The following is an 11,046-nucleotide window of genomic DNA, read 5'->3' on the forward strand; positions in this document are numbered from 1 at the left end:
GTAATATAATACAAAATAGTAAAGAAAATACAAAATATAAAGAAAAAATAAATAAATTAACCTACACTTACCTTTGAAAACCTTCATGGCTGGTGTGAGAGAGACAAGAGACAGAAGGGTTATTGTGTAGGACGATTTTCACTATCACTAATGAAATCATTACTGACTATTGGCTCAATGGAATCGTTTTCTGCATGGGGGCCATTGTATACACTCTAATGGATGTTGACTACAGTACAGTGTTAATAAACTCTTGTCATAGACTGTATTTAATGTAACTGACAATAAGGCAGCAGAGGAAAGGGACTATATCTGCAGGCAGGCTGACCTAGAATGAAGCAAAGCCTTCCTAAGCTTCCTCTGGTCTGGAAAAGCATAGGACTGTCCATAGGTGCTTTAGAGGGACAAAAAATACACTAGTGCCAGTTGTGGGCACCTTCCAACGTTCTGAAAAATCACTGATTTCTGCCAAACACCACAGCCTGAGACCGAGCATCCGAGCATGGGAGATGATCACCTACAATCCTGCAGCGAGAGAGAGAGAGAGAGAGAGAGAGAGAGAGAGAGAGAGAGAACCATTGGCTCGGTTGTGATCATGTGACATTTGTCATCACGTACTACTCATATTGCAAGACATCACTCATTTATCAAATTAAAATTTATTAGAAATGTTTCTTCGTCTTGTAGAACACTCACAGAATAAGTTACTGACAATCCAAGGTTTTACTGTCTCTTAAAGATTGCAGTGTTTCCAACATGTAAGTAATGATCCTCTTCCAGTTTTTTCCCCTCGAATGTCCTCTTCTTTACAAGTTTGTGATTTGGGATGTGGGTTCTCAAGCCACAGTGCCTTTCTAGCTGTGTGACCTTGGGCAAGTTTCTCACCCTCTCTGAACCTCAGGTTTTCCTATATACAAAATGTGAATAATAATGCTTGCCTCACAGGATTTTGAGGAACAAATAAGTTCACATTTACAAAGCTCTTATAACACTGCCTGGTCCACATTAAAGTGCTTAAAAACATCCGTTGTAATTATTATCCCACCAACCCCTCTCTCAGCTCCCTCTGCTGATATTTAGTAGGCAAAATTAGAGTACAGCTCATATCCCTTTAGACTGTCATAGGTCCTCTGGAACCCCAGAAGACTCATTTCTTTCCAGCCTGATCAGTGTCACTGTTAGAGTTATGTGGAATACGGAAAGAAAATCAGCAACAATAAACCAGAGTTTTCTTTCCATTCAGAAGATACGCACACTCCTAGTGCCATTTGTCACCTTTTACTCTCAACTTGCTATAGAATTCTGCTTCTAAAACTTCTCCCCATTTGGGTTTAGAATTAGCTTTTAAACTCATAAAAGGAAAACAACAGAGATGCAAGTTTTTCTCTTTAAACAATGCAGCCATACATCAACCAAAATCACTGCGGGCATCCCATCCAGCTTGCTCACCCTGCTCTCTCACCTCTCCCAGGGATTAAATGAGCTCTGGTATGTCCCTGCAGGATGCTTTGTCAATCTGATGAGGACATTTGGGTATAAATTCCCCTCTGTTGGGCTGAAAATGGAAGGAGATTTCTCCTTCCTGAGAAAATAACGGAGAAACTGGAGTAAGAACAAAGAAAATGTGAAGCAAAAATAAAATTCACACTTGGTACAAAACAGGAAAAGATTTTAAGACTGGCTGTTTTCTTTCTCAGTGCAATGAGAAAACACTGGCCTCTACTCAGATTTTAAGATTTAGAGTTTTTATATGGTAGGGAAAGGTTTAGTTTGTTTTTCTTTTTTTTTAACCCAAATAAATAGAAGTGATTAGTATGGACCAAATCATAACATAATTCTGAGTTATTCAAAAGAGATGGAGAGGCACCTACACCCACATACACTTGCCCACTAATTCCTGTGTGTCAGACAAAATTATCTGCTCATAGACACCTTGAGGTCCTCAGAAATCAAGACAATATCTTTCTTCTTTATCTGTGAGTGCCCACTGACAGGACTGGTTCACAGTAAGTACTCAATAAATGACAATGCTGGGAGGCAAAGGAGAAGTAGGTGTAGATAATTCATTCTGAATAATCAACAGTTAGCAAATGGTCCTTCCTTTCAATCATCCTCTTGAAGCCCTGTTAAAATTATGTAATGGTGAAAACTGAACACATGGCTCTTTTCTGAACACAATCGTATAGAACTACCTTAAGAAACAAGAAAACTCTCAAATAAACAACCTAAACTTACACCTAAAGGAGCAGAAAAAAAATAAGCAAAGTCCAATGCCAGTAGAAGGAAGGAAATAATAAAGATTAGAGCAGAAATAAATTAAATAGGGACTAAATAACAAAAGATCAATGAAACCAGGAGCTGGTTCTTAGAAAAGATCGACAACATTGATAAACCTTTAGTCAAGTTCATTAAGAAAAAAAGAGAGAGAGCTCAAATAAATAAAATCAGAAATGCAGGAGAAATAAAAAAATAATACCACAGAAACACAAAGGATTATAAGAAGATATTCTGACAAATTATATGCCAACAAATTGGACAACCTAGAAGAGATGGATAAATTCCTAGACACATATAACCTTCCAAAACTGAATCAGGAAGAAATAGAAAAATTGAACAAACTGATTACTAGCAACAAATTTAAATCAATAATCAAAAAACTCCCTCCAAAAAGGTCCAGGAAGAGATGACTTCACAAGTGAATTCTACCAAACATTTGAAGAAGCATTAAAAGCTACCAATCAACATGATATATCACATTGATAGGAGAAAGGATAAAAAGCATCCAATCATTTCAATAGATGCAGAAAAGGGGCGCCTGGGTGGCGCAGTCGGTTAAGCGTCCGACTTCAGCCAGGTCACGATCTCGCGGTCCGTGATTTCGAGCCCCGCGTCAGGCTCTGAGCCATCAGCTGATGGCTCAGAGCCTGGAGCCTGTTTCAGATTCTGTGTCTCCCTCTCTCTCTGCCCCTCCCCCGTTCATGCTCTGTCTCTCTCTGTCCCAAAAATAAATAAACGTTGAAAAAAAAAATTTAAAAAAAATAGATGCAGAAAAAACATTTGACAAAGTACAACATCCATTCATGATAAAAACCCTCAGGTTTAGAGGGAACCTACCTCAACATAATAAAAGCCATTTATGAAAAACCCATAGCTAGCATCATACTCAATGGAGAAAAGCTGAGAACTTTTCCCCTAAGGTCAAGAACAAGACAAGGATGTCCACTTTTACCACTTTTATTTAACATAGTACTGGAAGTTCTAGCCACAGCAATAAGACAAAGAAATAAAAGACATCCAAATCGGTAAGGAGGAAGTAAAATTTTCAGTATTTGCAGATGACATGGTAGTATAAATAGAAAACCCTAAAGACTCCACCAAAAACTACTAGAACTAACAAATGAATTCAGTAAAGTCACAGGATATAAAATCAATGTACAGAAATGTGTTGCATTTCTATACACTAATAATGAAGCAGAAGAAAGAGAAATTTTTAAGAAATACCATTTACAATTGCACAAAAAATAACAAAATACCTAGTAATAAACTTAACCGAAGAGGGGAAAAACATGTACTCTGAAAACTATAAAACACTGATGAAAGAAATTGAAGATGACACAAAAAAATAGAAAGACATTTCATGCTCCTGGACTGGAAGAACTAATGTTAAAATGTCCATACTGCCCCAAGCAATCCATAGATTTAAAGCAACAAATATCAACCACATTTTTCACAGAATTAGAACAAACAATCTAAAATTTGTATGAACCACAGAAGACCCCAAATAGCCAAAGCAATCTTGAAAAGAAAAAGCAGAGCTGGAGGCATCACAATTCCAGACGTGAAGTTATATTACAAAACTGTAGTGACCAAACAGCACGGTACTGGCACAGAAATGGACACACAGATCAATAGAACAGAATAGAAAACCCAGAAATAAATCCACGATTATATGGTCAATTCATCTTAGACAAAGCAGGTAAGAATATGCAATGGGAAAAAGTCTCTTCAACAAGTGATGCTGGGAAAGCTGGTCAGCTACGTGCAAAAGAATGAAACTGGACCACTTTCTTATACCATACACAAAAATAAACCCACGGTGAGTTAAAGGTATAAATGTGAGACCTGAAAACATAAAAATCCTAGAAAAGAACACAGGCAGTAATTTCTCTGACATTGGCGGTAGCAACACATTTCTAGCTATGTCTCCTGAGGTGAGGGAAACAAAAGCAAAAATAAACTACTGGGACTACATCAGAATAAAAAGCTTCTGCACAGTGAAGGAAACAACCAACAAAACTAAAAGGCAGCCTACTGAATGGGGGAAGATATTTGCAAATGGCATGTCTAATAAGGAGTTAATATCCAAAATATATAAAGAATTTATATAATCCAACACTCAGAAAATAATAAACTCAATTTAAAAATGGGTAGAAAACATGAACAGACATTCCTCCAAAGAAGACATAAAGACACATGAAAAGATACTCAACATCACTCATCATCAGGGAAATACAAATCCAAGCTACAATGAAATATCACCCCACACCTGTCAGAATACCTAAAATCAGAAACACAAGAAACAAGTTAGTGAGGATATGGAGAAAAAGGAACACTCATGCATTATTGGTGGGAATGCAAACTGGTACAGCCACTTTGGAAATCAGTATGGAGGTTTCTGAAAAAATTAAAAATAGAACTACCCTATGATCCAGCAATTGCTCTACTGGGTATTTACCCAAAGAATGCAAAAACACTAAAGGGATACATGGGACCCCTAAGTTTATTGAAGCATTATTTACAATAGCCAAATTATGGAAGCAGTCCAAGTGTCCATCAATAGATGAATACATAAAGAATTGGTATATTTATACAATGGAATATTACTTAGCCATAAAAAAGAATGAAATCTTGCCATTTCCAACAACATGGGTGGATCTAGAGAGTATCATGCTAAGTGAAATAAATCAGTCATAGGAGGACAAATGCCCTATGATTTCACTCATATGTGGAATTTAAGAAACAAAACAAATGAGCAAAGGAGAAAAAAGAGACAAGTCAAGAAATGGACTCAACTATAGGGAACAAATTGATGGTTACCACAGTGTAGGGGAGTCGGGGGATAGGTGAAATAGGTGATAAGGAGTAATGGGATACTTATGAGTACTGAGTAACGTACAGAATTGTTGAATCATTATATTGTGCACCCAAAACTAATATAGTACTCTAAATATACTGGAATTAAAATAAAATTAAATAAATTAAAATTAAAACATAAAGTATTTTTAGAAGTTTATTTTTAATATTTTATTTATTTTTGAGAGAGAGAGAGAGTGCGAATTGGGGAGGGGCAGAGAGAGAGGGAGACAGAATCCAAAGGAGGTTCCAGGTTCTGAACTGTCAGCACAGAGCCCAATTCAGGGCTTGAATCCACAAACCGTGAGATCATGACCTGAACTGAAGTCGGACCTTAACCGACTGAACCACCCAGGCACCCCCAAAAAAGTACTTTTAATTACAAAAAAAAAAAAAAAGCAACCAGAGTTAATACCTAGTCTTCTCAAACTATTCCAAAAAAATAGGAGAGGACAAAAAGCTTCCAAATTCATTCCATGGGGACACTGTTATCCTGACACCAAAACCAGCAAAGACACTACAAAAAGAAAACTACAGACCAACATCTCTGATGAACATAGATGTAAAAATCTTCAACAAGATATTAGCAAACTGAACTCAACACTATATTTTAAGAAACAGTTGCCACGATCAAGTGGAATTTACGCCAGGGATGCAAGGGTGGTTCAGTATTACAAACCATTCAATGTGATACACCACATTAATAAGAAAAAAGATAAGAACCATATGATCATCTCAGAAAAAGCATTTGACAAAACACAACATCTGTTCAGAGTAAAAACTGTCAACAAAAAGGTTTAGAGGTCCCAGAGTGAAGTGCAGCTGGTCCAGGCCACAACAGAAGAACATGGCATCTGCAGAGCAGAGGAGTGCATGTTCATAGATGTGGGTGGTCCCAGGAATAAACCAAGAGAGGTATGTTTCCTAGGGAAGTGATTTGAAGAGCTGCCCCCCAGGAGGGAAGCTGCTAGCAAAGGCCAGGAAAAGCCCCTAGAAGTTAATGGACTGGTTGATCACATTGAAGCTAAAGCCGGAGAGGAAGGAGCTGAAGAAGTGGTGTGTTTTGTAAAAAAAAAAAAAAAAAAAAAAAAAAAAAAAGTACGGATGGGTTGACAACTGATTCAAAACGAATTTGGAACTTCAGGTGCCAGCAAAGATGGAATGAGCCCATTTTCACCTATTTCTCCTACTAATTACAGCTAAAAACTCTGGACAAAATACAAAAACAACTTCTGAGGACTCTGGAAAGTAAGTAAGAGCAGGTGATTTAGGGAAGGAAGTCAAAACTTGAAGGATGACCAATACAGAAGCGAGTTTACTCATCTTTTCCTTTATTCTCCTGTCTTTGACCTAAAGGGCGAGCCACTGACAGAAACACAGAGAGCAGACAGCAAGAACTCCATGTGTAACCCATTCTTCCCAGCCGGAGGACCAGGAAAAGAGACCCCGTAAGTCTGAGAGTGTGGAAGGAATCTATTTCTTCACCTCTCCTTTTTTCTCTTATTTTTCTATCTCTGCTCTAAGGATAACCTCGGTTGCAAAACAGTACTGTTTCTGCCACTGCAGCATAAAACCTAAAACCTGAGGTGGAAAGAAAACAAAAACAAAAACCCTGTTTCTTTGGCCAGAGGAACCATGAAGAGGGGGTAAAGAAAGTGTGGTGAAATCCTGGTGAGTAGAGAGCTGGAGGCAGGCATCCCCTTATTCTGAGAATGAACCAGTGAAAGTCCTTGGCTCACCCCTGAGTGGCATATACATGCAAGGGACCCAAGGAAGCATTTAGCAAAGATTTTGCAAATTGAACAACTATCTGAAACAGCCCCAGAGCTTCCAGACTAAGCCCTGAGTAATACAAGCCGGGGGGGGGGGGTGGGGGGGGTGGGGGGGGCAGTCACAGAGCATGGGAGGGGCTTGGAAATTTGAATTGGATATGGAACCACCATTCACAAAAAGTGAGTCAGGACTTGCAACCTGAACTGAATCAGTTGGTTTGCCCACTGAAGAAGAAAGATTAACATTGTTCAGGGATATTTACTTACTTACTTACTTACTTACTTATTATTTTAACATTTATTTATTTTTGAGAGAATTACTCTGGATTTTTCATCAAAAACCATGGAGTCTAGAAAACACTGGAGCACATTTTTAGAGTGCTAAAAGAAAATATTCGTCAATCCAGAATTCTATATCAAGTGCAATATCTTCAGAAATTAATATGAAATATATTCTCAATGATTAAAAACTAAAAGGATTTGTCATCAAGAGAATCAACTAGGGGGGCCTGGGCGGCTCAGTCAGTTAAGCATCCGACTTCAGCTCAGATCATGATATCAAGGTTCATGGGTTCAAGACCTGCATTGGGCTCTGTGCTAACAGCTCAGAGCCTGGAGCCGGCTTTGGATTCTGTTTCTTCTCTCTCTCTTCCCTTCCCCCACTTGTACGTTTTCTCTCTCTCTCTCTCTCTCTCTCTCTCTCTCTCTCTCTCTCTCAACAATAAATAAACTTTACAAAAAAGAGAGAGACATCAACTAGAAGGATGTAAAATTCTATGGGCTGGAGGAAAACTTATAACTTCAGAAACCAAGGAAAGGCAATCAGGTTGGCAAAGATCTGGATAAATATTAAATTACTTTTCTTTCCTTATATCCTTAAAATATGTATGACTATTAAAACAAAAACTACAATATCTCGTGGGGTACCCAATGTATACAGAGGGTAATATGAAGTATATGGTTGTAAAGCTTCTATGTTACATTTTTAATGGTAAAGTTGGTAATGGTCAATTGACTGTAAAAAAAAATGTTATGTATATTGTAATACCCAGAACAACCATTTAAAAATGCAAAGATATATAGCCAAAAAGCCAAGAAATAAAGAAAAAATGGAATACCAAAAACATTTTCCAAGAGTCCAAAGAAGCCAGGAAAAGGGGAACAGAAGAACAGAAAATGGCAGAGAGAAGACAAACCAAAAACAAGTAATATTATACTTAATAAAATAAAATGACTCTCAAATGCATTCTGCTAAGTGCAGAAAGCCTGACTAATGAAGTTGCATACTGCGTGATTCCATCTACATGACATTCTAGAAAAGGCAAAATCACAGGTGTGGAGAACAGACCAGTGGTTGCTGGCAGTAGGGATGGAGGTTGGTGTGATTACAAAATGGCAAAACAAGGAAATTGTTTCAGTGTAACGGCAGCGTTCTGCATCCTCCGTATGGTGGTGATAACACAGATGTAAGCATTTTTCAAAGCTCATACATTTTGCTGTCTGTAAATTTAAACAAAATTCTGTTTTGATCCAGAGCATGTGACTGCCCAAAACTGCATGCCACTTTCTTATGGCCTGGATGTCTCCACCAGGATCCGGCGTGGGAGCTCTCTTATAAGTCAGCTATTTAAAAATTATAACACTGTTGGGGCGCCTGGGTGGCGCAGTCGGTTAAGCGTCCGACTTCAGCCACGTCACGATCTCGCGGTCCGTGAGTTTGAGCCCCGCGTCGGGCTCTGGGCTGATGGCTCAGAGCCTGGAGCCTGTTTCCGATTGTGTGTCTCCCTCTCTCTCTGCCCCTTCCCCGTTCATGCTCTGTCTCTCTCTGTCCCAAAAATAAATAAACGTTGAAAAAAAAATTTTTTTTAATTATAACACTGTATTAAACACTCATTATGCAAACAGGACAGCCCATTTGAGGGAAAAGAAATCTATTTAGCCCATTAATTAGATGGACTATATTACTGATTATTCCAGAAAAACAAATCACTCTTTCCAAACATTGTTTTGAAAAGCTACTAGCATTCCTACTTGGCATGCCAGGAATACATTTAAGACCAGGACCTCTCCCACCTGCTGCCCTCCCAGGAACCCAGGGTGGGGAAGTGTTGCCAAGAGGGGAAGGTATTTGCACTGATGGGGCAGCTTTTCCTAAGTTGTAGTAGTTTGTTCCAAATGCCTCCAGTATGAAATAAGGAAAGCAACAAAATGTACAGTAGAAAAATCATAGCAGGAAAAAATAAGATGTGTATATCTTCTAGATGATGTATGACAATTCACACAAGACTGTGTATGTAATAACCTAGCTTGCTTTTAACAGTATCCACAATGTACTTACTCTGTAGTAGTAATGCCACCCTTCGGCCTGTCCTGCCATCGAGTGTTCCCTAAACAAGTTTGTGCCTTGACTCTAATGCTCTCCCTGCCCAGGCATGACTCCATCTTCAAATCACCATGTGAAATACAGCAGAACAGCTGAATTGGCAGTGCTTGGAAATATCATTCCTACTTGCATAATTAGAAATACACTTACATGACAAGTTGCTTCTAAAGGCCATGTGTCACCTATAGGAGTCTGCTCCATTATTTTCAGTGGGCAATTTTTAACTCAAAGGCTACTCATTGGGGGGGCTTTGTAGATGCAATTGCCACCAAATGCCAGTGAGTAGCCAGCAGGAGTGTCCGTGACATGACTGGGAAGAGGACAGGATGATCACTCCAGCTAATGATCTGCGGTGACAAGCAGGCTGCTGTCAATTTAGAATGAGTGCTTGGACCAGCTATCAACTTAATGAAAATATCTATTGTGCCTTTAAATTTAAATATCATACTTATGATGAATTCTTAAGCAGGAATTCTTGCCAATTACTGGTTTTCCTCTATCTTCATGTTGAAAAACAGACTAGACTGTTGTGACAGCCATAGCTGAGACGAGCTGACACTACTTTCCTTGCTCTGCCCCCATCCTCTCCCTCTGCTGGGAATTCAAGTCTTATGGGCCACCTGTGCTCCTGGTACCACCATCCCCAAGTAGCTACCCCAACTTCTTTCCACTTGACATGACTCTATTTCCATTTTCCCCACCCTCTCTTTGGCACCCTTTGGATTTTTGTCCCCTGGAAAAATTTTAAGCCCTCACCAAATGTTCCTTACCCTACTGAAATCCATCTCTGCCCTCCAGCCTCTCCATCCAAACCCTTTTCCTATCTCTCCTCATCCTCTGGGCAGTCCGCCCTCTCCCATTAATCTTCTGCAAACAAATAGTCTTCGTCAATGGCTATGCCATTAGTTCTGCTATACATGACCCAGATAACTTCTAGCCCTTTCTCCTGGGCTCTACATGGTCTCCTGCAGTGTCCAACAGGCCCCTCATCTTCAGCAGTTTCCAGGAACTCTTTGCCTGTGTCCCCCACCCACTGCCCCTCCCCAGCCTCTCCCTACCCAACCAGGTCATGTTGGTCTTTCCTCCTGGCTGCCCACTCATCCCTGTGACAAATTCCTGGTCGGCCTTTGAACACAAGCTCAAGTCACCTCTATAAACGAAACCCCAAATATTCACTAACTTCCAGGAGGTGCGAAGACCTCACTCCTCTCTTCTATTAAACAATATGCATTTTTGTAGTATAACAATTATTGAAAAATTTTGCAGTTAATGTAGTCTCTCCCGATCGACCTAGAACATACTAAAGGCATTCTTTTCCTCCTAACCTGTTCTTTTCTTCCTCTACCTCCCTCTCTTCCTTCTTCATAATTTTCTTCCGTTTTAGTATTTTATTTTTATCCTTTTGTGCATAGTTCCATATCTGGCTATGAGTCCTTACTGAATGAAGAACTGACTAATTGTGGTAGGATGCAAGATGTCCGAATAATCTACCTTCATTTAACAGATGAGAAAATTCAAAGTGAAGCCCAAGGAGCGGATATAATTTCTCAGACTCACACAGCTTGTGTCACGCCAGTGCTGGAATCCAGATGCTCTGAGTCCTAGCCCTGAGGACTCTTTGTAGTGTGCTACATTTCCTCTCTGTATTTAGAGGCACTTCCTTTTTTTTTGATAAGTGCTTTCAATCATTAAAAATTACAAAAATTTACAGAAAGGTACATTTACTCTGTTAAAATCTTTTAGAAGAATTCTAAGAAT

General features: G+C 39.2%; 1 long non-coding RNA gene across 1 annotated transcript; it reads right to left on the bottom strand.

The window, feature by feature from the left end:
- Window positions 1-251: 251 nt before the first annotated feature.
- Window positions 252-10,764, bottom strand: LOC123385689. The gene is made up of 2 exons (XR_006598649.1): window positions 10,614-10,764; window positions 252-525 (listed from the first exon to the last, which is right to left on the bottom strand). It is a non-coding gene; the product is annotated as an uncharacterized LOC123385689 (long non-coding RNA).
- Between the last annotated feature and the right edge of the window lie 282 nt (window positions 10,765-11,046).

Source organism: Felis catus, chromosome B2, assembly GCF_018350175.1.
Source record: "Felis catus isolate Fca126 chromosome B2, F.catus_Fca126_mat1.0, whole genome shotgun sequence".
NCBI lineage: Eukaryota > Metazoa > Chordata > Mammalia > Carnivora > Felidae > Felis > Felis catus.